Here is a 25,773-nt window from a genome sequence, read left to right as displayed (position 1 = left end):
CTTACTTTGACCATAAGTTGGACATGTTCTTTTCATATGAGGATCTGGACTGAACTTAATTTTATTTTTTTTTAAAAATGCTTTATTTTTTCCGGATTTTATAATCCAAATATAGCTCTTGAGAAGAGAGAATATTAGGAAAGGAATATTTTTTTTTCAAACTCTAAACTAATACATTTGAGTTAGAGTGTTGACTTTGAGACTCGTTATGTGTGGGTTTACTTGTATTATTTATGGTAATCTTAGCATTGCACACTTTAAAAAATGTTTAGTAGACAAATTGTTGTTTTGCATTAGTCATTAGTTTATTATCATCAAAATTTAAATGACAAAAGTTTTATCTGAATTAATTTGATTCTTACGATCTTCCTCTTTGTTACGATGACAAATAACTTGAAAATAGATAATTTGATCCTTTTACTTACAGCGCTTTAAAAATAATAACTCCCTCTAAATATTATACTTCATCTGTTTTCAAAATACATGTTGCAATTTTACAATGTGCACTATTCACATAACTTACTTTGACTATATTTTTTAACTAATATATAAATGTAAATGTTAGCATATAAGATGTTTGATTTGTCTCCATGAATATTTTCAAAATATCAATTTTTTACAATTTTTTTTTATATATAAATTAAAGATATTAATGATCAAAGTTGTGTATTATTTTAGAAGGAAAGAGGCGTGATGTAGAAACGACACATGAACTAATTAGATGCATGCATGCTGACACGAAACTTAGAAGTACACATGTTTATTTAGACTTCAAGGTGTCCCCTTGAGTTTGATAAACATGTATTGTTTTTTATTAAAATTATGATTTACACTTTCAAGTGATTAAATAAAGAGTAATGATTTCTTCAAAAAAAAAGTAATGACAGGTAGACATCCTTAATTTGCACATCCCTTTATACCATTCTAAAAAAATTTAGTTAACCAAATATATGATATGTGTGACCACATTTTATTAGTTGCGTGACCACTAGTTTTTCAGAATTTATTTTGTTAATTAAGTGGAAAAATAGTGGTCACACACATTTAGTTGCGTGACCACATTTTTTAGCTTCTAAAAAGTGGTCACGCAACTGAAAAAATGTGGTCACACAGACTGTAACACCCTATTTTTCGACGATAATTATTAGACAACAAGGATAAATTTAATATTTAGGATGTTACAAAACTTCACATGATATCACATATTAGCATAAATTTTCCTTTTAAATAATAACAGCAGAAAACAATCCCCTGATCTCATTAATAAAAAAAATTCTTGTCATTCGACACTGAAATAAAAATAACAATAGCTCTCAAGATTTAAACTCAAAGATAAATAAATTCAACGTCAACGTCAACCTTAACCCTAGAGTTACAATATCAGAGCTCATAGCGACTACATTCTTATTCATCTACCAAATAACATAACTAAACGGAGGTCATCCCTTCGTCTCCACCTTCTAAAATATCACACCGCTACTCCTCATCAACCTGAGTATTTGTACTCAAAATACAACCACCATACAGAAAACAACAAAACAAAATAAGGGGTGAGAAATCCTGCCATGACATAATAATAGGGAAAAACACGCACATTAAATAAATTTCATAGGAATATAATCTCTACTACCGCATCACTCTCAACATTTATTAGGTATAATCTCTTCTTTTCACAAATCACGACAGTACATCATTTTCACACATAAACAATTATCATAAACATCAACAATTAGGCATTATTCACGACGTCACGAAATTACAAAATATCGTCATGTATATGCGAAGATGCAACTATTTCCTAACACCTATATGCATGTCGGTACCGATCTCTACACACCAAAGTTGTATGTCATAGTTCTGTTGCTGAACGTACACGTCACCAGAATCCTAATCATGATATGATGCATGAAGAAACTCACCAAATACAACACCATATAATTTATATATTTACTCACCAATAACGTCACAAAAATTTATATAGTTACTTACCAACAACGACACTAGAATTTATACAATTAATCACCAATAACGTCACCAAAATTTATATAATTACTCACCAACAACGTCATCAAAATTTATATAATTACTCACCAATAACGTCTCCAGAATTCATATATTTTCTCATCAATACACATCATGGGATATGTTATACCCTAATTTTGGACCTAAAAATACTTGTTTCCTCTTTTCCTGCATTTCAAGCCATTTGAACTGTCTCTGATCAATTACATCTGTCTCTGCATTTTATTTCAATTTTATTTGCAAAATTCAGGGAAAAAGGGCATTTTAGTCATTTCTTATGTCAAAATCTCTTCCAATCTTTAAAATTTTGTTTGAGTCCTTTCAAGTAGTTTGGATAAGTCTTTGTTTCATTCTATGTCAAAACCCATTTCAAAAATTGCATTTGAAGTCATTTTGAGTCAGTTTTGCCCCTAGGGGCATTTTAGTCTTTTCATGTGTTAAAGCCCTGTTTAAATCCTAAAAATTGTCTCTGAGTCTTTTTATCTTTCTTGTATGAGTCGTTGACTCAATTTCTGTTAAAAATCCATTTTTTAATTGCATCTGAGTCATTTTCAGCCCCAGGGGCATTTTGGTCATTTCACACGAAATTTCGGCAGAGAGGTACTTTAAAGTACCTCATTTAGGCCATTGGTTCATTTTAGTCCGTTTTGTCAATTTTAGGCGTTTCACTTTACGTTTGTTTCAAATTACATTTTTTAATTCAATTTTATCATTTTTTTTTATTATTTTTAAAAGTCCCAACATTTCCAAAATTTGCATATAAGTCCTTTTCTTAGTTTAAATTTCACTTTTAAGTTTTTGTTATTTTCGAATTTTTGAGTTTTCCTTTTTAAATCCTTTTTTGTCCAAAGTTTTGCAAAATAGTCCTCCAACTTTCAAAATTGCAGAAAGGGTCCCAAAGTCCAGAAATAAGTCCAAGGCCGAGCCAAACAAGCCCAGATACAGGTGTCAGGTTGCAATTGGTCCAGGAATACACTTGGCAGCCTATAAAAGGCTCCAATCATTGCCATGCCACTCAGATTTCAACAACTCATCACAAACACTTCACCATTTCTCTCTCCACTCAAAACAAATCAAAACCGTAACAAACTCTGAAAAGCTCAAGAACAATGATGAACAAGTTCATCATCTCAAAACCCTAACCGTCCAGAATATCCCAAATTCGTACCAAACCAGAGCAAAATCCACACCAAATCACTACGAGTTCTCATCAATTTCAGAATACGAGTTTCAATCCAGTAATCACGCAACAAAAGTCATTTCGAACGGGATTTTGTTTCGAAGTTCTCAGAAGTTCTTCGCAAGAACCTTCATCATCGAACTAGTCCCTGCAATTCAAGTGCAAATCCAGTGGATTCACACGATCACAGAGACGAAAAGAGCGAGAAGAAGAAGGATCAGAAACGTTCTCGAGGATTTCCGTTCGAATCTCCACTAAATCCAGGTACATTCGCAAGAATCCCCTCGTTTACACTTTAAATCATCATCGAAGACTCAAGATTGAAAATAAACGGTGAATCGAAGTGAAAACTTCGAAGAAATCCAAAAGTCCGAAACGAAACCCTAATTTGAAAAAAAATCATGGAGATTCACCGTTTGTTTTTCAAATACGAGTTCAATTTCATAATCAGAGAAGAAAATAGAGCATGTTAGGGTTTCGTTTCATGAAGTTTGAAAACATAAGAACCGAATGATTCAATCCTAGATCTACTTCGATCTGAGCTTGTTTTCAAGAAAACGTTTCCAAAATCGTAAAAAGGAGAGAAAGAGCTTTAAGAAGATGTATTTATTTCTCAGATCGGAGAAGGTTGAAGCTCCGACGCGGCGGCGCCACCATGGGCCACCACGTCGGAGGAGGAGAGTCTCATCGGAGAAGAGAGAGTCATTTGCAGACTCTCTCTCTCTAGTTTTTGTCTTAGAGAGAGAAGTAGAGAGGGGAAATGAGTGGTGGACCGGTTCAAGGCCTTATATAGGCCAACGAACCGGTTCACCCATGGGTTAACCCATGGTTTCACCCTGACCCGTCCTTAAGCCCAATTGCCATGCCAGAAAGCTTAGTTGTTATACACACCCCCCTGTCCTGCATGTTTCTTGCTGTTCTTTTGCTATTTGCACCCTTACCTGTCCAATTTTCTTCACAAAATTCTTGAATATTTTTCTATGTGTTCTTGATATTTTCCTTAACATTTTTTGTGATCTTTTTGTGCCAAAGCCTGTGAAAAATATTTGAAGCATTTTTTTTTCCTTATTTTTGTTAGAATTAATAATTCTCTTGCACTTTTTAGTCCAAAAAAACCTTTAAAAAATTCCTAAAAAATTCATATAGGTTTCTTGATAGTTTTGTAGCATTTTGTGATAATTTCCACATGTTAAAATTGGTTGAGAAAGAAGGTGTTGATTTTCTTGCTATTTTTGTCATATTTTGTGCTAAAAATGAATAGAAATTTGTTTGATTTTAATTCCAATTGCTTGATGAATGTTAGTGACCTATACCATTTGATTTCATAGGGTTTTAGCTACTGTTTGTGTTTAATGTTGGTGCATAATTGTGAATCTTGGTAGGTTGCTTAGCTTACAAGTTACTTATGTAAATAAATAATGCAAATATGTTTAAAGTTTGTTTTAAAATGCCAAGTAAATCATGTTGCCTTAATTCCCATCCCAAGACTTGATTCTAAACCTTTAAAAGTGTATTGGAGTGTGAGAATTATAGGTCACATGTACCTTGCACTTTATGAACAAATTTTAGTCATGTTTACACTCATTTTGCCTTTATTTTGGTTTATTTCCCATCCTTTGTGTTCTAGTGTCTCTCCTGCTTTATTTCCTTTGATATTGTCATGTGCTACTAACTCCTTTCATTTCATGTTTCATCATTTCATAAGCATCTCCATTTCATCCCATATTCACCTCTATTTCTTTCTTGCAACTTAATTTGTACCAAAGTTAGAATGTAAACACTTAGGAGTTTTGTAATATTTTTCCTTTATGCACTTTTAACTTTCTTGGCAAAGAGGCCATAGAATGTACCTAGGGTATGATGTAAAGGACAATGGACTCTAATGATGTACACCGACACGAGCACCGACACATGCACACACATCACTATATAGCTAGAATATGCATGTTTAGATGTATGTTTAGGATTGTATGTTTAGATGTATGTTTAGGCCTTATACTTAGAAAAATCATTTTCCCAAAAAACTTGAACAAACTTCACTCAAATGTTTTTCACAATAAACCTTGGGGTCAAAACCCCATTGAATTTTCCTTTTATTTTCTTAATCAAATTTCAATGAAAAATAATCAAACTTTGACTTCTTTTGCAAAATAACTAATTCCAACCTCACAATTTCACAATCTTATGCCCTTGAGGCCTCTTTCTATTCTTCAAATTCCATTTTCAAACTTAAAATCAACCAACAAAAACAAAAACATTTTTGGAAGAGAACTACGGTGGATTTGATCCCTTAAACGGGTACGTAGGCAAGGAACAAAATTCCTTCAATTCAACTAAAATAAAAATCCAAAAACATTCTTCTCCCTCCAATTCTTCATTTAGTAACTCTTAGGTGTAAATATCATTTCAAAATAGCATTTAAAAATAAAGCGTGCGCGTAGAAATTAAAGACGGTTCCTATAGGATACTATAGTCGTTATGGGTGCCTAACACCTTCCCGTAGCGAAAACAACTCCCGGACCTCGATTCTCAAGGGTTTTGCTTACTTTTTCCCTTCCCAAGAAAAAATAAGATATCACCGGTTTAAAAGGTTCAAACGTAATCAATGTTTGACACCCGAAAACCAAGGTAAAACAGCTGGCGACTTCACTGGGGACATTCGAGAGTTACGCCTAGTCTTTATTTCCACGCTTGCGCTTGTATTTTTACTTGCTTCTTTTACTTGCTTTCCTATGTGAATAAATGTTTAAATTCTTGCAAACGTGTGGGGTGAGAATATCAAAAGTCCTGCACCCGGGCTGAGTGAACTTAGGATTTAGGAGGGATATAATCGACAATTCATTCCGGGGGTTGCCTCGTGTTTTGGATTATGCGATCAATCCCACATAGCTGAGGCATTTTGGGGGTGATGTTGTCGGCGCGTGTTGTCGCGTTTAGGCACTTTACTTCTAATTGTTCTATGACGCTATGAACCGTAGATAACCAAACCCATCCATGGCCATTTTCTAGGACGTAGTGCGGAGGCTAAACCGAGTGTTGTCTCGAGTTTTAGTCGTCACGCGATACTACACTCAAGATAGACCTTCCACGTATAGTCATGGAGCGAGTGTTGTCTCGTGACACCGTGATATACGTCGGAGAGGTTGCAGCTTGGGAACCTTTTTAGAACCCGGTTACTATTATCCTAAAGCCCTAGATTCACCGGACACCGTGTCCACCCATGACTCCTCGACTTTGAACTTCAAACCCACCATGTTTTCTCCGAACTTGAACATAATCATGCATTCATGCATTCATGCATACATGCATAAACTTTTTCCATGCATTGTTATCGAAGGGCTTAGACAAGTTGAATTTGTAAACATTGTAGGGATGAAGATGACTAATTTGGCACTCAAGATTGAGGACCCGACTGGTTTCCGACGTCGTTACGGGGCTTTACTTACTATTCTCCAGACTAATGTGGATGAGAAGCTTGTGCACACTCTAGTGCAATTCTATGATCGGGACTATCGGTGCTTTACTTTCCCGGACTTTCAGCTGGTGCCTACTCTAGAGGCTTATTCTTCCTTGATGGGTTTATCTATTGCTAAGGGGGTACCTTTCTCAGGACTTGAGCCTCCTCTTACTCCATTGGTTATTGCTAAGGATCTCTATCTCAGGACCACCGATGTCTCCAAGAATCTTGTCACTAAGGCAGGTATCCGAGGGTTCACTTCATAGTATCTTCTTGGGAAAGCCAACCTCAATACCACTTGTCAGGACACTCTCGAGGCCATTCTTGCACTTCTCATCTATGGGCTTATTCTCTTTCCGAATCTTGATGGCTTCGTGGACATGAATGCTATTATGATCTTCCACTCCAAGAATCCGGTTCCTACTCTGCTAGCTGACACATACCATGCTATTCATGATCGTTCCGGCAAGGGTCGTGGCTACATTCTTTGTTGTGTGCCTCTCCTCTATAGGTGGTTTATTTCGCACCTTCCGCAGTCTTTCCACGACAATCCGAGGAATTGGTCTATTTCACAGAGGATTATGGCCCTCACTCCTAATGAAGTGGTTTGGCTCACTCCCGCTTCTAGGGTCAAGGAAATCATCTTTGGCGGTGGAAAATTTCTTAATGTACCTCTTCTTGGTACCCGGGGTGGAATCAACTATAACCCGGAGCTTGCTTTGCGACAATTTGGTTTCCCGATGAAAGATAAGCCCATCAATCTTGCTACGGCCCCTTACTTCTTTCACTACTCCAATGCTCCCACCGGAATTAGAGAAGATTTCATGCAAGCTTGGACCAAGCTTCGGAAGAAAGAGGTAAAGCATATGGGTGTGAGGTCCGGTATCGCTCATGAGGCCTATACACAGTGGGTGATAAACTAAGCTGAGGAGATTGGTATGCCTTACCCCTCTATGAGATATGTGTCTGCAACTGTTCCTACCATGCCTTTGCCTCTACTCCCACCTACCCAGGAGATGTACCAGGAGCATCTAGCTATGGAGAGTCGGGAGAAGCATTAGTGGAGGGCTAGATACTATGAGGCTGAGAACTTGATCATGACTTTGGATGGAAAGGATGAGCAACAGACTCATGAGGTCTTGACACTGAAGAAAGAGTTAGCTAAGGCTAAGAGAGAGATTGAGGAGAAAGATAGATTGCTCATGAGAGACTCCAAGAGGGCTAGGGGTGCCCGTGACTTCTACGCACGATACTGCAGCTATGAGTCCGACTCTGAGGACGACGCTTCCACTTCCTATGCTTGAGGATTTCCATTTCCTGTTGTTATTTCCATTTGTTTATGTCGAAATTGTCTTGTAAAACTATATGTTGGTTGTTTGTTTCCCGTTTATGTTAATTGTTGTTTAGTAATGTTTACAAGTTTATAATTTGTCTAAAACCCTTCGGTAACACAAAAAGAGTCTTTTTGCATATGCATTAACACATTTCATGCATCATATGCATTCATTGGCCACAAAGAACTTCTCTCGTGCTCATTGCCTCCTGGTTTAGTCCGCCGCAGTCTGAAAAGTGGCTCGTGTTCGCAAAGTCTACCAACCAGACAGAATTCATCAGACAAGATTTCACAAGAGAAGGATGATGGCTAATTTTGAAGAGGAAAATGCTCAGCTCCGTGCCGAATTGGCTGCTATGAAAGAAGACTTGGCTAAGGCTCATGACGCTATGTCTGCTATGATGGCTGCACAGGAACAACCAGCCACTTCTGTTCCAGTTACTGCTGAGGTGATTCCCTCTATCCCACTGTCTACTGTGGCTACTGATGCTCGCTTTGTTATGCCCAACGGCCGTCCTTATGGCCTCTCAGCTTACTACTCTCCTAATACTGCTGCTGGTGTTTCTGGTGTTGCTGGTCAAGGACAGATTCCTGTGTCTACTGCTATGCCTCAAGTAACCACTGTTGTTACCGACCCTATTGTGCACACTGTGCAACAGGTGATTGATGTTGATACTCCGCGTGGACAAGATCCCGCAATGGAAGCTATGAAGAGACAGTTAAGGGAGTTGGCTGGAGAACTCCGTGAGGTCAAGGCTAGCCGGGGAAACAATGGTGCTCCTGCTAAAGCTCGTGATCTATGCTTGGTATCCCGATTTGAGGTTCCTAAGAAATTCAAAGAGCCAGAATTTGACAAGTACAATGGGACTTCTTGCCCACATAACCATGTTATCCGGTATGTCCGAAAGATGGCTAACTACGCCGACAATGATGCACTGATGATCCATTGCTTCCAGAGTAGCTTGACAGATGATGCAGCAGATTGGTACACTAGTTTGAGCAAGGATAACATCCATACTTTTGAGGAACTCGCTGCTGCTTTTGAAGGTCAATATGAATTCAACACCCGTCTGAGGCCAAACAGGGACTCTCTTAAAGCCCTATCTCAGAAATCAGATGAAACCTTTCGAGAATATGCTCAGAGATGGAGAGGAGCAGCTGCCCGTGTGTCCCCTCGACTTGATGAGGAGGAATTAACACAGACATTCCTGAAGACTCTGAGGAAGGAATATAAGGAAAGAATGATAATCTCTGCTCCAAACAACTTCTCTGATATGGTTACAATGGGAACCCGTCTAGAGGAGGCTGTCCGAGATGGTATTATTGTCCTTGAGAAGGGAGAATCTTCAAACAGTGCACCAAAGAAGTACGGTAACGGTCATCACAAGAGGAAAGAATCTGACGTAGGGATGGTATCTGGTAACCCATCTGCAGCTGCTACACAACTACCTCTGCCCTATCACTACATGCAATACTCTCAACACCCTTTCTTCCCACCATTTTATCAGCAATATCCTCTACCACCGGGTCAACCACCAATGCCCGTCAATGCTATCCCTCAGCAAACACAACAACAGCCTCCTGCTCAATAGCAACGGCAGCAACAACAGGGTCCCCGACCCAAACCTTCTTTTCCAACAATACCAATGCGGTATGGTGAGCTGCTCCCAACTCTATTGGCTAAGGGACACTGTGTTACTAGACCAGGCAAGCCTCCGCCTAATCCATTGCCTCCCAGGTTCCGTCAGGACCTAACATGTGAATTCCATCAGGGTGCTCAAGGCCATGATGTCGAAGGTTGCTTTGCTCTGAAATATATTGTGAAAGATCTGATAGAAAAAGGACGTTTGACTTTTGAGAACAGTGTTCCTCATGTCCTAGACAATCCGCTTCCAAACCATGCTGCTGTTAACATGATTGAGGCCTTTGAAGGGGTTCCCGTTCCTCAAGAGGATCCCATGTTGGATGTCCGCAATGTCGTTACTCCTTTGGTGCCATTACATGTCAAACTTTGCCAGGCTTCTCTGTTCAAACATGATCATGATTCTTGTTCAGAATGTCTGCAGAATCCTATGGGTTGTTGTGTGGTGCAAAATGATATCCAGAGCCTGATGGATGACAAGTACTTGATTGCCAGTGATGTATGTGTGATTGTGCCAGTGTTCCATGACTCTCCTGTTGAAAGTGTATCTCAGGCAAAGAATGTTGAGCCTTTGGTGATCAGTTTACCTGGTCCGGTATCTTATACCTCTACCAAAGCAATTCCCTACAAGTATAATGCAACCATGATTGAGAACGGGGTGGAGGTGCCTTTGGTATCCCCAGCTACAGTTGATAATGTTGCTAGTGAAGTTACAGCTCTGAGAAGCGGAAAAGTCCGTCCACCCTTGTTTCAAAAGAAGGTGGTGACACCCATCGCCACAATAACTCCACCAATTGCTCCTCCTGTTGACAAGAACACCGGCCCAGCAGGCCAATCTATTGAAGAGTCCAATCTGGACGAAATCCTGAGGCTTATCAAGAAAAGTGACTATAAGATTGTTGACCAGCTGCTACAAACCCCATCAAAGATATCCATCTTGTCTCTACTTATGAGCTCAGAAGCTCACAGGAAGGTGTTAATGAAGATACTGGAGCAAGCTTATGTTGACCACGAAGTCTCTGTGGATCAATTTGATGGGATAGTGAGTAATATTACTGCCTGCAACAACTTGGGGTTCGGTGACGATGAGCTCCCCGAAGCAGGGAAACGCCACTAACGTTTTGGTGGACACTGGGTCATCGTTGAATGTAATGCCTGAGTCCACACTAAGGCAATTAAGTCATCATGGAATTTCCCTGAGGGGTAGCAGCTATCTGGTTAAAGCTTTTGATGGATCCCGCAAGGATGTTCTCGGGGAGGTAGACCTGCCAATTACCATTGGTCCCGAGACATTTCAGATTACTTTCCAAGTCATGGATATCAATGCCTCTTACAGCTATCTCCTCGGAAGACCATGGATCCATGACGCTGGAGCAGTCACATCCACTTTGCATCAGAAGCTCAAGTTCATGAGGAACGGTAAGATTGTCACTGTGCATGGTGAGGAAGCATATCTAGTTAGCCAGGTATCATCGTTCTCTTGTGTTGAAGCAGGGTCCGCTGAAGGGACGTCGTTTCAAGGCTTGACCGTTGAGGGTGCAGAGCCCCGGAGGGCTGGTGCTAGCATGGCTTCACTGAAAGACGCCCAGAAGGCTGTTCAAGCAGGGCAAGCTGCTGGCTGGGGCAAAGTGATTCAGATTCTGGAAAACAAGCGTAAAAAAGGCCTTGGATTCTCCCCGACATCTGCTGTTTCAAAGGGAACTTTCTACAGTGCTGGGTACATCAATGCTATTACTGAAGATGCTGCTGAAGGTGGTTACGTGCCTACCTTTGTTATACCAGGAGGCACTGTGAGAAATTGGGAAACCATTGATGTTCCTTTAGTCATGCATGCTTCCATGTAATGTGTTTTGTTGCTCATGTTTTTTTGTTTTCAAAATAACAATCCTTTCGCTCTGCCCAAGGCGAAAGTGATATCATTGTAAGGGCGTGTTTGTTTCGGCATTGCCGTTATCAATAAAAGTTGTCGTTTTTCTCACGACTCTTTGTTTTTTTACTTTTTAGTGCCTTTTTCTTGGAAATAATGGTAATGCCAGAAAAAACCAAAACATCTGTATTTTCTTATTAATTTCAAAAATCTGCATAAAAACATTTTTTCTAAAATCATCCCAATCATATTATGCAGATTGAACCACAATCAACCCGTTGAACACAATGACCCTATGGTTCCTCCAAATTTTGAATTCCCTGTATATGAAGCTGAAGAGGAGGATGATGATTATGAGGAGATACCGTATGAGATCACTCGACTGCTTGAGCAAGAAAGAAGAGCCATTCAGCCCCACCAGGAAGAAATTGAGTTCATCAACCTGGGTACTGAAGAGAACAAGCGAGAGATCAAGATTGGTGCTGCACTTGAGCCAGAAGTGAAAAAGAAGATCACTCAGCTTCTCCATGACTATCCAGATGTCTTTGCATGGTCCTATGAAGATATGCCCGGTCTAGATCCCAAGATCGTGGAACATCGGATACCGACAAGACCTGAATGTCCTCCTGTCAAACAGAAATTGAGAAGGTCTCGTCCAGACATGGCTCTTAAGATCAAGGCTGAAGTACAGAAGCAAATTGATGCGGGTTTCCTCATGACAGCTGAATATCCTGAGTGGATTGCCAACATTGTACCAGTACCAAAGAAAGATGGGAAAGTTCGAATGTGTGTTGATTACAGAGATCTGAATAAAGCCAGTCCAAAAGATAACTTCCCGTTGCCTCATATTGATGTGCTTGTTGACTGTACTGCTCAATCCAAAGTGTTCTCCTTCATGGATGGTTTCTCTGGCTATAATCAGATACGAATGTCACCTGAAGATAGAGAAAAGACGTCCTTCATTACTCCGTGGGGAACGTTCTGTTACAAAGTGATGCCGTTTGGCTTGATAAATGCTGGTGCTACTTATCAAAGAGGTATGACAACTCTGTTTCATGATATGATTCACAAAGAGATTGAGGTATATGTCGATGATATGATTGTGAAGTCCAGTGATGAAGAGCAGCATGTTGTATATTTGAAAAAGATGTTTGAAAGATTGAGGAAGTACAAGCTGCGATTGAATCCTAACAAGTGCACATTTGGTGTAAGATCCGGAAAGTTGCTAGGCTTCATTGTCAGCCAAAGAGGCATTGAAGTTGATCCCGACAAAGTCCGAGCCATCAGAGAGATGCCGGCCCCTCAAACTGAAAAGCAAGTCAGAGGTTTCCTCGGACGTCTGAACTATATTTCAAGATTCATATCCCACATGACTACCACCTGTGGTCCGATTTTCAAATTGCTCAGAAAGAATCAGCCTGTTGTATGGAATGATGAATGTCAGGAAGCTTTTGATAGCATCAAAGAATACCTGTTGGAACCACCTATCCTTGTCCCGCCAGTGGAAGGAAGGCCTTTGATTATGTATCTGTCAGTGTTGGATGATTCAGTGGGCTGTGTTCTCGGGCAGCAAGATGAGACTGGTAAGAAAGAGCATGCTATCTACTATCTGAGCAAGAAATTCACCGACTGTGAGACTCGGTATACAATGCTTGAAAAGACTTGTTGTGCTTTAGCTTGGGCTGCCAAACGCCTGCGTCATTATATGGTGAATCATACAACTTGGTTGATATCCCGAATGGATCCAATCAAGTACATCTTTGAAAAGCCTGCAGTTACTGGAAAGATTGCACGTTGGCAAATGTTGTTGTCTGAATATGATATTGTGTACAAAGCTCAGAAAGCAATCAAAGGAAGCGTCCTTGCTGAGCATCTCGCTTGTCAGCCTCTTGATGATTACCAGCCAATTAAATTTGATTTCCCTGATGAAGAGATTATGTATCTGAAAGCGAAAGACTGTGAAGAACCACTGATCAATGAAGGACCGGACCCCAATAGCAAGTGGGGATTGGTGTTTGATGGTGCTGTCAATGCTTATGGTAAAGGAATTGGAGCCATCATTGTAACTCCGCAGGGGCACCACATTCCTTTCACCGCTCGAATAACTTTTGAATGCACAAACAACATAGCTGAATATGAAGCATGCATCTTGGGTATTGAAGAAGCCCTTGATCTGAGAATTAAGCACCTTGACATCTATGGAGATTCTGCACTTGTTATTAACCAGATAAAGGGTGAATGGGAGACTCATCATGAGAAGCTAATCCCATACCGTGACTATGCAAGACGTCTGTTGACATACTTTACAAAGGTTGAACTGCACCACATCTCTCGGGATGAAAACCAGATGGCTGATGCTCTCGCTACTTTGTCTTCCATGTTTCGTGTGAATCACTGGAATGATGTGCCCGTAATCAAAGTGCAGCGTCTTGATAGACCCGCTCATGTGTTTACTATTGAAAATATGCCAGATCAAGCTGATAGAGATGTGAATGATAAAAAGCCTTGGTATTACAACATCAAACAATTCTTGCAGAATCGTGAATATCCACCTGGTGCTTCCAACAGAGATAAAAAGACCTTGAGACGATGGGCTAGCAGGTTCCTTCTGGACGGAGAAATCCTATACAAGAGGAACTATGACATGGTCTTGTTGAGATGTGTTGACAAACAAGAAGCTGAGAAGTTAATGCATGATGTACATGATGGTACTTTCGGGACCCATGCTTCGGGTCACACCATGTCAAGGAAGCTGTTAAGAGCCGGCTATTACTGGATAACTATGGAACGTGATTGCCACAAACATGCCAAGAGATGCCACAAATGTCAAATTTATGCTGACAAGATTCATGTGCCTCCACATGCCCTCAATGTTATCTCTTCCCCATGGCCTTTCTCTATGTGGGGCATTGACATGATCGGAAGGATTGAACCGAAAGCTTCCAATGGACATCGTTTCATCTTAGTGGCAATTAACTATTTCACCAAGTGGGTTGAAGCTGCCTCCTATGCTAATGTGACCAAGCAAGTGGTTGTCAAATTTATCAAGAATAACATCATCTGTCGATATGGTGTTCCCAACAAGATCATCACTGACAATGGTTCCAATCTGAACAATAGCATGATGCAAGCTTTATGTGAAGAATTCAAAATCGAACATCACAACTCTTCTCCTTATAGACCTCAGATGAATGGTGCAGTTGAGGCCGCTAACAAGAACATCAAGAAGATTGTTCAGAAAATGGTCACTACTTACAAAGACTGGCATGAAATGCTACCTTTTGCCTTGCATGGTTACCGCACTACAGTACGCAATTCAACCGGGGCAACTCCTTTCTCTCTTGTGTATGGTATGGAAGCAGTTCTCCCTCTGGAAGTGGAGATTCCATCTCTTCGAGTGATCATGGAAGCAAAATTAACTGAGGCTGAATGGTGTCAAAGTCGGTATGATCAATTGAATCTGATTGAAGAGAAACGTATGGATGCTATGACTCATGGACAGTTGTATCAAGTGCGAATGAAGAATGCTTTTGACAAGAAAGTCCGACCTCGAGAATTCAAGGAAGGCGAACTTGTATTGAAAAGAAGGATAAGTCAGCAACCCGACCCAAGAGGCAAGTGGACACCTAACTATGAGGGCCCTTATGTTGTCAAGAAGGCTTTCTCTGGTGGTGCTTTGATTCTTACACACATGGATGGTGTTGAACTCCCAAATCCTGTCAATGCCGATATAGTCAAGAAATACTTTGTCTAGAAAGAAAAGAACAGCGTGGTAGGTCGAAAACCCGAAATGCGGCCTAGGCAAAAATGCGCTTCCCGGTGGATCGAAAACCCGAAAGGGCGATCCAGGCAAAAGTTAGGGACAAAAAAATGAATATGAAAGAGCTCGCTGGGATTGCACGCAACTCAGGCAAGAATGAGCGCCTCGATGAGCCGAAAACCCGAAAGGGCGGTTCATGCAAAAATGAGGTTGACAATAAAAGACAAGTAACTATATCTGGCAAATCACCGCTACCCCTTGGGGCATCTACAACTGTCAAATGATCGTCTTCATCAGAGGCTTCTGTACTTGTGGATTCAAAATTTCTATGAAATGTAGCGGTCATCGTGTTCAATGTATCACCAACCAATAAAATTACCATTTTCCAAGCTTTGTAAATCCGTGAAGTCATGCCTCTGGCTGACTCTCACTCCTCTACATCAATTTGAGCCTTTCTATTGTTTGAAATTCTATTTCCTTTCTACTTTCAATGCTATATGCAAAACATTTTCTTTCTATTTTGATAATGTTAATGTCTGAAACAAACATCTTTTGAAAATTGAAAAATCTTTTTCTGTCTATTTTGAAAGCAAACCTGAGCAACAGGGTACATTTCAATGAAACATGCATGAATGAATGAATGTCAATGTCTATTTCAATACATGTTACAAGCAGGTTACTCCCCAGGATGATCTGTGGCCGATGGCAAAAATGAAAAGAATGAAAAAGAAAAATAAAAAAAATGAAAATAAAAAGCTCGCTAAGTTGAAAACCCGAAAGGGCGGCTTAGGCAAAAATGAGCACCCCGCTGATTAACAACCTATGAAGGCAAATCAGGCAAAAATGGGGCAATGAAAAGAAGTTACTCCCCGGTGAATCGAAAACCCGAAAGGGCGGTTCAGGCAAAAATGGGGTTTGAAAATGAAAAATGAAAGGAATGTTGAAAAAGTATTGACCACAGATGCGAACATCCAATGATTACCCAGCACTGACACGCCTAGCAACGGCGACCTGTATCCAAGAACCTTCCAAGGGTCCTCCTTTACAAGTTTTATTGCCCTCAGCCATGGTTTCGATACGTCTCTCAACGACGGTCTCTCCAAAGAGGTTTTCCCCTGTGAATATGTTGCAGCACGAGCCACTACGTGCCCAAGCTTCCAATGTTTCGTCTGCCTTTGTGAAACCTCTCTGTCAAGTTACAAACCAATCATGCATTCCAAGCATTCATACATGCATAATCATGCATTTTATGTGCTCATACATCCAATAATCTTGCTATACCATACATACATGTTGCATATCCAACTGTCAACTGTCAAATTCAATTTCAATTTCAATTCCAATTCCAATGTCAAATTCAATTCAATTTCAACTGTCAAATTCGATGCAATCTCAACTTTCCAATCTCAATTTCAAACCATGTCAAATGTCAAATTCGAAGCAATTTCCAATCTCCAATTTCAATTTCCAAGTCAATGTCAATATCCAATGTCAATGTCAATGTCAATGTCAATATCCAATGTCAATGTCAACTTTCAATCCAATTTCAATCCAATTTCAATGTCAATTGCAACTCTCCAATCCAATGTTTATGTCTATGTCTCTGCTCAATCTCAACTTTCAATCTCTCTTTCAATGTCAATTTTCAACCCAAATCAATGTCAATTTACTCTCAATTTACTCTTGGGCCAACAAAAATGGTCATGTCTATTCTCAAATCAAGTCAACGACAACTTACCCTCAATTGGTATCTTGTTAAACCAGACTCTCAATTTGTATCTTGTTACTGGTCAAGTGCCAGGTTCAATCCAAAAAAGAACCACTTGTACCTGCTTATATACCTATGCTTCCGGACAAACGACAAGTTCGATCTGAAAAGAACAGTTTGTACCCAGCTCATGCTTTGTTATCAGTCAGACGGCAAGTTCAATCTGAAGAACAGTTTGTACCCAGCTTATGCTTTGTTATCGGTCAAACGACAAGTTCGATCTAAGAGAACAGTCTGCACCTTCCCACATGACGTGGTGATAATCCAACAAGCAAGTTCGATCCAAAGAAACAGCTTGTATCAACCCTTTTGCCTATGTATCCAGCCAAACAGCCAGTTCAATCCAAAGAACAGTTTGTGTCTGCCTATCTGTTTGTATCTTCAACCAAGTGTCAAGTTCGATCCAAAGAACAGCTCGTATCTGCCTATATGTCTATGTTTCCGGTCAAGTGCCAAGTTCAATCCCAAGAACAGCTTGCACCTATCTTTTGTTTTGTATTCCTTGGTCAAGTGGCTAGTTCGACCCAAAGAACAACTTGTACCCTATTTTCTACTCCGTGGGTTGTCTACCCTGTCAATGTCCACCTGAATCCCCAGTGACATCACAGGTTCCATAGACTCCAGTTGTTTGTTTTGCATTCATAATCAAAGTATTGCATGACATTCACATTCTTAAAAATCTGAAAGCGTATTTTTATGTCCAAAAGCAGTGCAAATGCTAATATTTAAGTATCTTCGTCCCGTCAACTCTAAGACTTCGTCTCTTGACTTTCCGGACAAAGAAACTTAAATAGGGGCAGCTGTTATACCCTAATTTTGGACCTAAAAATACTTGTTTCCTCTTTTCCTGCATTTCAAGCCATTTAAACTGTCTCTGATCAATTACATCTGTCTCTGCATTTTATTTCAATTTTATTTGCAAAATTCAGGGAAAAAGGGCATTTTAGTCATTTCTTATGTCAAAATCTCTTCCAATCTTTAAAATTTTGTTTGAGTCCTTTCAAGTAGTTTGGATAAGTCTTTGTTTCATTCTATGTCAAAACCCATTTCAAAAATTGCATTTGAAGTCATTTTGAGTCAGTTTTGCCCCTAGGGGCATTTTAGTCTTTTCATGTGTTAAAGCCCTGTTTAAATCCTAAAAATTGTCTCTGAGTCTTTTAATCTTTCTTGTATGAGTCGTTGACTCAATTTCTGTTAAAAATCCATTTTTCAATTGCATCTGAGTCATTTTCAGCCCCAGGGGCATTTTGGTCATTTCACACGAAATTTCGGCAGAGAGGTACTTTAAAGTACCTCATTTAGGCCATTGGTTCATTTTAGTCCGTTTTGTCAATTTTAGGCGTTTCACTTTACGTTTGTTTCAAATTACATTTTTTAATTCAATTTTATCATTTTTTTTATTATTTTTAAAAGTCCCAACATTTCCAAAATTTGCATATAAGTCCTTTTCTTAGTTTAAATTTCACTTTTAAGTTTTTGTTATTTTCGAATTTTTGAGTTTTCCTTTTTAAATCCTTTTTTGTCCAAAGTTTTGCAAAATAGTCCTCCAACTTTCAAAAATTGCAGAAAGGGTCCCAAAGTCCAGAAATAAGTCCAAGGCCGAGCCAAACAAGCCCAGATACAGGTGTCAGGTTGCAATTGGTCCAGGAATACACTTGGCAGCCTATAAAAGGCTCCAATCATTGCCATGCCACTCAGATTTCAACAACTCATCACAAACACTTCACCATTTCTCTCTCCACTCAAAACAAATCAAAACCGTAACAAACTCTGAAAAGCTCAAGAACAATGATGAACAAGTTCATCATCTCAAAACCCTAACCGTCCAGAATATCCCAAATTCGTACCAAACCAGAGCAAAATCCACACCAAATCACTACGAGTTCTCATCAATTTCAGAATACGAGTTTCAATCCAGTAATCACGCAACAAAAGTCATTTCGAACGGGATTTTGTTTCGAAGTTCTCAGAAGTTCTTCGCAAGAACCTTCATCATCGAACTAGTCCCTGCAATTCAAGTGCAAATCCAGTGGATTCACACGATCACAGAGACGAAAAGAGCGAGAAGAAGAAGGATCAGAAACGTTCTCGAGGATTTCCGTTCGAATCTCCACTAAATCCAGGTACATTCGCAAGAATCCCCTCGTTTACACTTTAAATCATCATCGAAGACTCAAGATTGAAAATAAACGGTGAATCGAAGTGAAAACTTCGAAGAAATCCAAAAGTCCGAAACGAAACCCTAATTTGAAAAAAAATCATGGAGATTCACCGTTTGTTTTTCAAATACGAGTTCAATTTCATAATCAGAGAAGAAAATAGAGCATGTTAGGGTTTCGTTTCATGAAGTTTGAAAACATAAGAACCGAATGATTCAATCCTAGATCTACTTCGATCTGAGCTTGTTTTCAAGAAAATGTTTCCAAAATCGTAAAAAGGAGAGAAAGAGCTTTAAGAAGATGTATTTATTTCTCAGATCGGAGAAGGTTGAAGCTCCGACGCGGCGGCGCCACCATGGGCCACCACGTCGGAGGAGGAGAGTCTCATCGGAGAAGAGAGAGTCATTTGCAGACTCTCTCTCTCTAGTTTTTGTCTTAGAGAGAGAAGTAGAGAGGGGAAATGAGTGGTGGACCGGTTCAAGGCCTTATATAGGCCAACGAACCGGTTCACCCATGGGTTAACCCATGGTTTCACCCTGACCCGTCCTTAAGCCCAATTGCCATGCCAGAAAGCTTAGTTGTTATACACACCCCCCTGTCCTGCATGTTTCTTGCTGTTCTTTTGCTATTTGCACCCTTACCTGTCCAATTTTCTTCACAAAATTCTTGAATATTTTTCTATGTGTTCTTGATATTTTCCTTAACATTTTTTGTGATCTTTTTTGTGCCAAAGCCTGTGAAAAATATTTGAAGCATTTTTTTTTCCTTATTTTTGTTAGAATTAATAATTCTCTTGCACTTTTTAGTCCAAAAAAACCTTTAAAAAATTCCTAAAAAATTCATATAGGTTTCTTGATAGTTTTGTAGCATTTTGTGATAATTTCCACATGTTAAAATTGGTTGAGAAAGAAGGTGTTGATTTTCTTGCTATTTTTGTCATATTTTGTGCTAAAAATGAATAGAAATTTGTTTGATTTTAATTCCAATTGCTTGATGAATGTTAGTGACCTATACCATTTGATTTCATAGGGTTTTAGCTACTGTTTGTGTTTAATGTTGGTGCATAATTGTGAATCTTGGTAGGTTGCTTAGCTTACAAGTTACTTATGTAAATAAATAATGCAAATATGTTTAAAGTTTGTTTTAAAATGCCAAGTAAATCATGTTGCCTTAATTCCCATCCCAAGACTTGATTCTAAACCTTTAAAAGTGTATTGGAGTGTGAGAATTATAGGTCACATGTACCTTGCACTTTATGAACAAATTTTAGTCATGTTTACACTCATTTTGCCTTTATTTTGGTTTATTTCCCATCCTTTGTGTTCTAGTGTCTCTCTTGCTTTATTTCCTTTGATATTGTCATGTGCTACTAACTCCTTTCATTTCATGTTTCATCATTTCATAAGCATCTCCATTTCATCCCATATTCACCTCTATTTCTTTCTTGCAACTTAATTTGTACCAAAGTTAGAATGTAAACACTTAGGAGTTTTGTAATATTTTTCCTTTATGCACTTTTAACTTTCTTGGCAAAGAGGCCATAGAATGTACCTAGGGTATGATGTAAAGGACAATGGACTCTAATGATGTACACCGACACGAGCACCGACACATGCACACACATCACTATATAGCTAGAATATGCATGTTTAGATGTATGTTTAGGATTGTATGTTTAGATGTATGTTTAGGCCTTATACTTAGAAAAATCATTTTCCCAAAAAACTTGAACAAACTTCACTCAAATGTTTTTCACAATAAACCTTGGGGTCAAAACCCCATTGAATTTTCCTTTTATTTTCTTAATCAAATTTCAATGAAAAATAATCAAACTTTGACTTCTTTTGCAAAATAACTAATTCCAACCTCACAATTTCACAATCTTATGCCCTTGAGGCCTCTTTCTATTCTTCAAATTCCATTTTCAAACTTAAAATCAACCAACAAAAACAAAAACATTTTTGGAAGAGAACTACGGTGGATTTGATCCCTTAAACGGGTACGTAGGCAAGGAACAAAATTCCTTCAATTCAACTAAAATAAAAATCCAAAAACATTCTTCTCCCTCCAATTCTTCATTTAGTAACTCTTAGGTGTAAATATCATTTCAAAATAGCATTTAAAAATAAAGCGCGCGCGTAGAAATTAAAGACGGTTCCTATAGGATACTATAGTCGTTATGGGTGCCTAACACCTTCCCGTAGCGAAAACAACTCCCGGACCTCGATTCTCAAGGGTTTTGCTTACTTTTTCCCTTCCCAAGAAAAAATAAGATATCACCGGTTTAAAAGGTTCAAACGTAATCAATTTTTGACACCCGAAAACCAAGGTAAAACAGGATATCACATCAATTCAATTCATCATTTAAAACACGCCAAGTTTCGACTCTTATCCATACTTAACTGACATTGGAAGTTAATTCTAATTCGAAATAACCTTTCAATCTATATTCCTTATCACTAACTATTTCTTTGGTACCTCATAACTAAGCTTTTAAATTTCCTGCCAAGTGCTTCGAATAACTATTATATTGTCTCCATATCATATTCACTCATATGTTTATATCTAAGATTACAAGCCACAAGGTTTGCCTTATTAATTAAGTCACTACAAAGACTACTCTTGTGGTCTATATTATTTCCACACCATGAAATTTAAGGACTACAACCATAACAAAAGGAGTAGACCACGCCCATTCAGCTCCCAATTATGTTTTACGATTTAAACACTAGCTCTAACTCTAGTATGTAAATCACAAGCAACTAGCTCCAATCTACTCACACCTATTTCAAAAATTCACCTAATTATCTTAATCTTAATATATATAATGTTCAAGGGGTTGTAAGTTTCATTGAAAGTATTATAATATATTTTCAATCACCTATTTTCTCTTCTGTGACATCAATAACTACAACATGAATGGAATGGTTAGTACATCGTAATTCTCAAGTTATGTATGGTCCTTGATCAGTCGTAACCTATTGTAATACCAGGTAGGCATACTATGTCATCGTAATGCTCAAGTGTATTTCCTTTCTGTTTGCACAAACCTATCTATTGTCTTACGCCACTATCACCAGTTCATGTTTTAGACTCGCTATTTTCTTAAGGTAATCACTTCTAATCATGCCTAAACACAGTTCCTCATTTAGGTATATAGTTTAAGGACTCATACTTTTAATCTACACACTAACGGCTTGCTTAAACTCACTAATGATCTCATAGATGTTTTAGAATCCACTGAAAGGGTTATGCTGAAATTTCATGGAAAACGCTGCATGACCCACATGCGGTATTTTAATCGTAACTAAAGTTCTAAAAATCTAAATGGAGTCCAACCAAAGGCAACTGAAAGCTAGATTCCATATATACAACTATTATGAAGACATTCAAACCTAATTCGGAACATAAAATGGCAGAAAAATTGATTTTCCTAAGATTAGGGAAAAAGCACGACCTTGTTAATCCCTGTTGACCCCTTTGTACTATTTTAATGATATATTGAGTTCTCGATTCTTAAATCAAGTCCCCCCAAAGGCTAGTGAAAGATAACATTCATATCTACAACTTTCATGCAGCCATCTGAACCCAGTTCAGAACTTAAACTTGTCAAACTGAGAGAGTAAAATGCACGGTGACAGCAAAATTGCAGTTCTGCTGCGATTTAGCTTTGGGGGACCCTTTTTGACTTCGTTTTCGATCATGTACTCTCCAAACTCGACCCTAATCTTCACCCCATGATTACCCTATCATTCAAACACTAATTATTCTTTAACCTACCAAATTATCCACTTTTTTAAGTCTAAAAAACTCAATTCAAAAAACTAAACTAGTTTTCCTCAATTCTCATCTTTCAACTTCATCTTTTAATTCGTTCATCATAAATTCTCATCACAATATCACATAATAACAACAACATCATATTAAGAATTAAACAACCTCGTCATATATTAAGATACCCTAAAGTGCAAAGGTTCTCCCACATACCTCGAATTCTCCGAAAACACGGTGTTTGGCTCTCTTCTTCTTAGTTGGGTTTCCTCATCTCCTCTCTTCTCCTCTTTTCTTTTCTCCGGTTCAGCAAGGGTGTTTATTCTGATTTTCTATCTCTCTGTTTATACTAACTAGGTTACTTATTATTATTATTATTATTATTATTATTATTATTATTATTATTATTATTATTATTATTATTATTATTATTATTATTATTATTATTATTATTATTATTATTATTCCCCCCACCCACCACCCACACTTATCACAATTTAATCCCTCCTCCCCCACTTATTTTATTACTTCTATTCCTCACCTTCCATCTCTATTACTTATTATTTTACCATCCCTTCTCTCGTCATTTGAATTCCTATGTAGTCACAATAATATCATAGCTATATTTTTATCAGCAATACTATAAAACATCAAGCAAATTGCATTATCATTGTAATAATAATTAAGACTCTACTTATTTTCTTTATTAGATTAAATAAATAAAATTCGGGGTGTTACACATACCATATATTTGGTTAACTTAAATTTTTCAAAGTGGTACAAAGGGGTGTACACATCAAGGATGTCTACCAATCTTTATTCGTTTAACAATGGTGTGTACTCACAAACACCACCTTTACATTCAGCTACATGATCTAACACAAATGGGCAATCGTGATCATAATAACACATAACATGTGTAGTACCTGCATTGTCAAATAACAACAACAACAAAATGTTACACATATCTTATAAAATATTGTTTACAAGATAAATTAGAAAATTAATAATTGTCTGAAAATTGACTTACTTCTAGTTACAACGAGGAAAAGGGAAATAAAGAAGATCAAAGCATAAACAAACATGAAAATTTGAACCATGTTTTTCCTCCCTTAATTGTAATAAACATACATTTTTTTTTATCACTTTATAAGTAAAAATTCCAATGCTTTGTTAACTTCAATTAAATAGTTTTTATCACTTAGGAATTGCAAGAAGCTATTTATAAAATTGTAATCAATGTTAAATGTTTGTAATGAATATGTTGTGTGTACCCTTAAACTAACTCAATTGATTTCTTAGTCATAGTAAAAGGTATCACTTAAAAATCTTGATGATCATCATTATATTTTTTAAACATCATTGTATTTTAGCATCATTATATTTTGCAACTTCAATTGATTGCAATAAGCTATTTATAAAAATCTTTAATTAAATAGTTTTCCTCCTTGATGAAATTTTGTTTGTGAAACATCATTATATTTTTTTATTTATATTTTACCCTTTCATAATAGATAGGGGAAAATATCAAAATATAAACAACAGTAATGAATGATGAAAAAATTAGTTCAATAAAAAATGCATAAAGCTTTTTTAGAGAAACTCAAATCATGTTGAAGCAATAATAAAGAGGAAGGATATCTCAAATAAGTTGGAACCTTCGACCTTTAACAACCCTTAATAACATACCCATATATATTAAATAAATAAAATAAAAAGAAAACAATATTGGAGAACATAAACAAAACCCAATGAAACAAATAAGAAACAATTCAAAGAGAATGAAATTTCGAAACACCATTAAAACAAGTGTTGTGATGACTAAATTTAACTATGCACCAAACATTTTCCAAGTAATAAAGTAGTAACTAAAATCATCTCCACATGGATTGTCATTTCGACGAGGAAATTATATAAACCTAATAAAAGCAATAAATTGGGGGAGTCTGCAAGTTTGTTTTGACTGCACAAAGCAGTTGGATAGATTGCGGAAAAAAAATGAAATGGGTTTGATTCATACTTTTAACGGTGATTATGAATTTTTGAATTCTTCTATCTCTTCGTTTGGATTAATTTAAATACAATTACTAGTTATGAATGAGTTTTCTTATTTAAGTGGTTAGTTTAGTGGGATATAACTTCCCTTGAGATGTCATATTGTCTTCAATCATCATATAGGTCATATGTGCAATATGGGGTACATGGTTGTCAATACTCTAGAGTTTCGTACACGGTCGGATATTTATTAAGGTAGGGACTTATACTCTCAGAGGTAATTGAAACATAACAGAGTTGAAATTTCAAAATTGTCGTCTAAATGAACCACTTTTACTTACAAATCTTATAATTTCACCACATACCCTAATCAATCCTAATTGATTAAAGAAATAAGAATAACGGTAATTGATTAGAGAATGAAGAACAAAATTCATAAGTAACAATAAGTCAGATCCCAATCTGCAACTAACCTAAGACTGGTCACACTCCTTAAGGCATGAAAGCATTATGTTGTGTGATACATTTGAAAATTAAATAGATCTCAAATCATCTATATCTATACTATATATAAAGAAAACTACCTATTTCAGCACTTTTGGGTTGGATTTTTCTTTCCGAAAATGCCCTCAATTTACAATATAAATAACACATGTAACAAATAGAGAAGAATAAATTTAAATATTAAAAAATGTAACGAACGCGATATGAATATATATATATATATATATATATATATATATATATATGTCTTTTTTTTTTCTTTATCCTTTAAACAGTGTAACAAACTAAATGAGTATATTTATACTTAATTCTTTA

General features: G+C 37.6%; 1 long non-coding RNA gene across 2 annotated transcripts; it reads right to left on the bottom strand.

Moving 5' to 3' along the window:
* Positions 1–1,231: 1,231 nt before the first annotated feature.
* On the bottom strand, positions 1,232–24,395 carry LOC146930258 (uncharacterized). 2 transcript variants are annotated; one of them, XR_015006316.1, is made up of 3 exons: positions 23,990–24,348; positions 23,704–23,885; positions 1,232–1,491 (listed from the first exon to the last, which is right to left on the bottom strand). It is a non-coding gene; the product is annotated as an uncharacterized LOC146930258 (long non-coding RNA). The 2 variants fall into 2 exon arrangements; XR_015006315.1 differs by lacking the exon at positions 1,232–1,491 and having other exon boundaries at positions 23,630–23,885; positions 23,990–24,395.
* Between the last annotated feature and the right edge of the window lie 1,378 nt (positions 24,396–25,773).

This window comes from Medicago sativa, chromosome 4 (assembly GCF_051527215.1).
Source record: "Medicago sativa cultivar Bolivia chromosome 4, Bolivia_mono, whole genome shotgun sequence".
NCBI classification, from domain to species: Eukaryota; Viridiplantae; Streptophyta; class Magnoliopsida; order Fabales; family Fabaceae; genus Medicago; species Medicago sativa.
The sequence above is the reverse complement of the archived record's forward strand: the minus strand, read 5'-3'. Positions and strand labels throughout refer to the sequence as shown.